The 6,164-nt window shown below is 36.1% G+C and overlaps 2 long non-coding RNA genes across 2 annotated transcripts in view; both read right to left on the reverse strand.

Moving 5' to 3' along the window:
• LOC143367769 (uncharacterized) overlaps positions 1 to 6,164 on the reverse strand; it is a 231,249-nt gene that overhangs the window by 125,161 nt on the left and 99,924 nt on the right. The window lies entirely within an intron of this gene.
• LOC143367759 (uncharacterized) overlaps positions 3,533 to 6,164 on the reverse strand; it is a 38,316-nt gene continuing 35,684 nt past the window's right edge. The window contains exon 5 of the long non-coding RNA XR_013085089.1: positions 3,533 to 3,760. This is a non-coding gene — a long non-coding RNA (uncharacterized LOC143367759). The remainder of the gene's footprint in view (positions 3,761 to 6,164) is intronic.

Consider the following 6,164-nt stretch of genomic DNA (forward strand, 5'->3'; position numbering starts at 1 on the left):
GTTCACCATTTTGGAAAACGTAGCTTCTGGAGAATCGCGTTTAAAGTTGGACAGGCAGTTTTGTCGTTATGCGATCTCATATGGAGGCTCGTACATTGTTGGCTGTACTTCCTTCAATTTCTGGAATTTCGGGGCCCGGTTGCGCTTAAAATACGTAGAAAGGGTGTAGCTAACGAAATGTGCAAAAATCCCAAAATCGAATTTTCAAAAAATTTGGGGGTTAGCTACCCCCTTAAGTATGCTGCAGCGTCCAGAAAAATTTTAACTGTCGGTTGACATTTTGCGTTGGAATAAAAAAAAAATTGTTATCAACAGTGGCGGGTTGTTAGCTGGAAAGAAGGTATTTTTCTTATTTATAGTAAACAATGCGAACGTAGAGAAAATCGAACAAAGGACAATAGACAGACGATCATCTTCGATCTGCTGTATTAGCACCAAAAAATGGGGTAAGATGCCAAATTGCGTATGAGAAAAATTGTTGTTTTTATCGGTTAACATTTAGTTTTTGTTAATGTAGTAGTGTTCGTTTTATAGTAGGTATGATTTAGATAACAAATAAAGTTTGTCGATTTGATAGAGATGTATACATTACATGTTTTATAATAAGAAACCTTAGGCATGTTCCCCCGAATTACCTTATCCCTATGAAACAGACGTTTCACGAAACTTCCCCTAGACTCACCGAATTCTGCATCGTTGAAACTTAAACGCTTCACGGCACTAACGCTCTGTGTCGTCTGAACAGCGCACCATCCTACTCCTGCTCTTTGAATTCCTTGTATCACTGAGCAAACTTTTAAAGTTCCACCCCAAACTTCTACCTGCATTTCTACCCCCAAAGGATCACAAAAATCTGCACAATTATCAGCCAGCTCACAGTTTTCGGTCCAACCGAGACTACACCAAAATTTTATTTTTGTAATCAGTTGTACTTTGGGATTTGTGTACTATTATACTTCCAGGGGTATTCTTTGTGCCATACCTATCTATTAGATACAGCATAGTCGATGTTAGTTCATGCATTAGGCGAATGGAGACTGTGAATACAGGATTCCTGTTAGGAAATGAAGGAAAAATCCGATACTACTTCTGAGCCTCTGCGGGTCTCGCTGCGGATACGTATCGAGTTATGCATTTAAATGGACGAGCACACCCTATGACGGATAAAAGCATTTTGTTGCACTGTGGGGGTGGAACCTGTCACGTTATATAGTATGACTGATTTACTCTGGAAAGTCCCCTGACCCAACATAGTAAAGCTAGGGTGCATTTTTATCCAGTCAAATCGTTGCATTTTCTTCTGCTATTCGCCCTTTAAATTTTCTTCAGATCGCCACTGCGAAACTCGAAGACAGCTGATTTAAAACCAACGTTCACCCACTTTTTTTATTTCTTTCAAAAAGTACATCCACGCAAAGGTTGGGTTGAATTTGAGAACTATTTACGAAATTACTGGGTTTTATTTAACGTTTTGCAAACATTTGTAAAATTTCGCTGGAATGTTTGTTGATGTAAAAAAATTGCACTGGTTGTTAGAAGGCATACTTTGAAATGCGATTTCTCTGTAAATAAGAACTGTACGCACAAGTGTGTTACATCACTTTGTTCGTCTTGGCGAGAGGAAGGTTCTAACGTTTTTATTTTTTTAAAATACTGATTTTTAAATAATAGTAGTTCGGGACGCGACCGCCAGGTGGCGACCGGGCGAGCGCTTCTCGCTTGCGAAGTAGCACCGCGGCGGGAATAAGTGGCCGAGGGCTCTCGAGTTTACAGATTGCAGACTACAGATTATGCATCAGTCACGCTAATATTTTGGTCGAAGCGGGGAATGCTAGTCCTTGTATAAAATTGAGAGAGGAAACAAATACTTCTTTTTTATTTTATATATACAGTAAAAATCAGTTTCAATGAAATAATAACATCTCACTTTAACACCTACACCAGAAAGAAGAATATTATCCCATAAGATTGAATCAAGATAATACACCACTCGATAAGGGCGCTCTAAATCTCTTGGTATACATTTAAACTTGAAACATGAATCACAAATATATGTGAAAAGCCACGAAAGATTACTAAATATTACGCGCAGACAAATTCACTGATCGATAAGGAAATAATCGAAATTGTATGTGCAGAATACACTGCACCTTTATGGGCCATTTTTGGGGATGCTCGAATAAATCCAAGATAGAACTCTGTGGCAGCAGCGCGGCAGAGAAAGAGAGAACAGAACATGTGGCAACTATGCGTAAAAAATTCGTCTACCCAGAGTACCTGGAGATATCATCTCTGTACAAGTTCTTTTTATCGACCGCAGTAGTTTCATTAGGGTCAGTTTGTTTACTGGGGGCGCTTCGATCGATTCGGACCATAACAAAAATGAGGCGGCAGCCTTAAGGTATTCGAACGATTTCTAAAATAAAGCAATACATTATGGACGTCAGCAGCCGTAGCCGTGATGGAGACACCGGTTTTCGTTAGATCACCGAAGTTAAGTATCACGGGGCGAGTACTGTGCAAAGATGGGTGACCACCACCATTAGTTACCTTTTCTCCCGGTGCGGCGCTGCTGCTGGGACCCGAAGGAAGTGAGAGGAGGAAAAAGAAGATAAAAGGACTAAAATAAGTTCGTTGGGCAATATAAAGCGGATAGGCTTTGAAACGCCCCATCCCGTTTAACAGGAAAAACAAAAAAATACAATACATTATGGACGAAGCTGCATACCGTGACACAATCGTGTCACGCGCTGTGGGGAATTCACCTTTACAATTTCATCCTCCAGAGCTTTAGCATTTAGGGCATTCAAGAAGAAATTGAGAAAGGCTTGGAACAAGAAAACACTTTAAAGTATGGAGTTTTAAATAATGCATAAGAATTTCTCTGGCCGAAGGAATGCAGTTTAATAGAGAGCCCCTATCACGGCAAGGGGTAACCCTTGTTATGATTACTTTGCTAAAAGGTACTCTTGATTAACCTACCTAAATTAAATTACAGTTGATATTGGTGTGGGGTTTAAGACAAGAAGAAATATAACGAAAAATGTTTAATTTGAAAATTTATGAGTATTCATTTTTATTCTCATAATACCTAATTGCTTTTTATTTTATGCACCTGTGTGCTGCATACGCTAATTGGTAGAGTTATTACAATTCAGGTATTATAATATACACAGCTATTCCTTAATTTACCATTTTGTTGATTAAGACTATCCTCTTGCTATGGAAATTCTTCCACACTTTCGGGTTCAATAAGGTTCTTCGTGAATTTTCTTCGCTTTCTTACCATTAGTTAATTAATAACTATAATACTGTATAAAAAATGAGGAGAAAGTTTGTAGTCTCATTGCTGAAAAATTTTGCTTTTTATGCTGGCTGTTTTCAAGGCAACAAATTCTATAAACTATAAACAAATTGAGAGCTAAGAAAGTATTATACAATTTTAAACTTATTCTACTTGCAATAAAATAAAAACTGCAGACTTTTAGGGATTAGGTCTCCTCGGCCATTTCAAAAACTCTGAATTTTTTTTCATAGGTTTATAGGTTAGGGTACTATCAAAATATTTTTAACGAAGTCGGCTGTATGTAATTTTGTTAATTATAGCCCAAATTATGTCGGGTTTGGTATGATGTCCATCAGGAAAGCACAAGGAACCGATTGGTGTCCGTGAAAATCCGATGAGAAATGCGGAACTTGACATTTTTCACTTCTTAATGGCCACTGCTACGTTGTATTCCCGGCCCCCTATCCTCGAGCGCTGAAACACATAAAATTCAGTGAAGCGTGAAATCGGTGGTGTGACATTTGCCTACCACTCCGAATAAAAGATAATCTCCGGAACCTAGAATTATCAAGATCTGGAAAAATCGAAGCACTGAACTCGATTTTGTCAGAAGTTTCTAAGTAGTCCGCCTTGCGCGTTAAACAGATTATTAAATTATATGTGTCGTACGCTAAAATTTGAACCAAATTGGGAATCCGACGCTTATGGCTTATGACACCCTTCTTATTAGCCCCTTTTGTATTTCCATTCTACAAGTGTTGAGATATTCGGTTCCATCGAGCTACCGATATCACTCTTATAATAATTTTTTCTTATTTTCAATAGCAGCGAAAATAATTTACATGGCCATTATAAATGGGACACCCTGTATAATCTGAATATTCCTCGTGTTTGCATTCGAATAAGCACAAGAAGCGCTTTTATGCTAATGCAAAAAAAAAGGAAAAACCCAGGAAGAGTCTGCAGGTAAGAGCAACAATAAGTACAGATTAGACCTGAAAATATTCTAGTACCGTAAACTGGGGGAACATTGGCAGGGTGGGGTAAAATTGGCATATACTTAATATCTATTAAAAAGGAAAAGGAAAAGAATTTTACGTATTTTCACACTGGTAGTACATTCACAAAAGATGCAATGTTATGATAGGATTCTGAAAGCAATTGTAGAGATGTCAATTTTTATATTATATAGCAAACTGTTCCAAACACATGCCAATGTTCCCACAGTTTGTGGTAATCGAATAATTCAAATACCAATAATGTCATTGAGTATTCTTCGAATACGAATAATGTCTTCGAATATTCGGATATTCGAATAATTCGAAAACGAATAATGTCTTTGAATATTCGGATATTCGAATCATTCGAATACGAATAATGTCTTTGAATATTCGGGGATTCGAATAATGTCGAATAATTCGAATAGGAATAATGTCGAATAATTCGAATACGAATAATGTCGAATAATTCGCATACGAATAATGTCTTCGAATATTCGGAGATTCAAATAATGTCGAATAATTCGAATACGAATAATGTCTTCGAATATTCGGAGATTCGAATAAGGTCGAATAATTCGAATACGAATAATGTCTTCGAATATTCGAATATTCGAATAATGTCTTCGAATATTCGAATAATGTCTTCGAATATTCGAATAATGTCTTCGAATATTCGAATATTCGAATATTTAAATGTTTCAATAATTGGTTCGAATAACTATTGTAAAATAATTAGAATAATAATACTAATAATAATAACTGATGGTTGTTTTCGTTTAAAAATTTATAAATTTAACGAAGATCATTAAAATTTCAAATTCACCGTTTTAAAAACAAATAATTCAATCAGAAATCTGATCACCCCCAATATTGGAATACTCCTAATTATTCGAATATTCGAATCTTAAATTCGAATTGTTTGACACTCAAACTTTCGAATTCTCTGTTATTCAAATTTTCAAATCTCAAATTCGAATTCTCTGGTATTCGAATATTTGAACCTCAAATTCGAATTCTCTGGTATTCGAATATTTGAACCTCAAATTCGAATTCTCTGGTATTCGAATATTTGAACCTCAAATTCGAATACTCCTATTTATTCGAATACTTAGAATACTCGAATATTCGCAACGGCCCTAGTACAGATTTATATTAATTTAAAAAAATTCCATTGTACATGATTCGAATCTCTAAACAATATACCGTCAAGGACCCAGTTCCTGATCACGTAACTACCGCGGGTTTTTAAACGTGTAAAGGGAAAACAACCAAATTTAAATTTTTTTTTATTTCAGTGAATCTATGTTTTATCTTTAATTTTTTTTTTTAAAGTGCACACATAATAATAATTATTTTATAATGTAACTTTGAAAGTGAAAAATGCAAAGGGAGCAGTTTCCGATCACCTTCGCACGTTTTACCATAAGCTATCAAATTTTGCGCATAAATTTCAAAATACTTCATAATTATTTAGTAATTTGTTAGAATAAATCTGCATCATAATAAGCTTACAATTTAGTTTATTTTCCTAAACTGATCACGAACTGGGTCCTCGCCGGCGCGACATATTCATTCCGCGATCATCATCTGTCGACGCGCTAAAATTGTCAAAATATCAATCATTCTCCAAAACCCATGTTCTTAAAAAAATGATCACTTTGTGATTCCAGGTTGACTAGGCCACATTCAATATTCCCCCGCGAGTTCTGCTAATCACCGAAGCTTCTGCCTGCAGTTTTGAAGCGGCCTGTATAAGCAGTGAAATGAGTACCGAGTTAGTAGGAACACTAAACTCAAATGGAACATCAATGAATAAATTATTATATAGATGAATAAAACGATAAACGGGAGATCAGAGAGAAACAGTGAGTAAGCGT

Source organism: Andrena cerasifolii, chromosome 4 (assembly GCF_050908995.1).
Source record: "Andrena cerasifolii isolate SP2316 chromosome 4, iyAndCera1_principal, whole genome shotgun sequence".
NCBI lineage: Eukaryota > Metazoa > Arthropoda > Insecta > Hymenoptera > Andrenidae > Andrena > Andrena cerasifolii.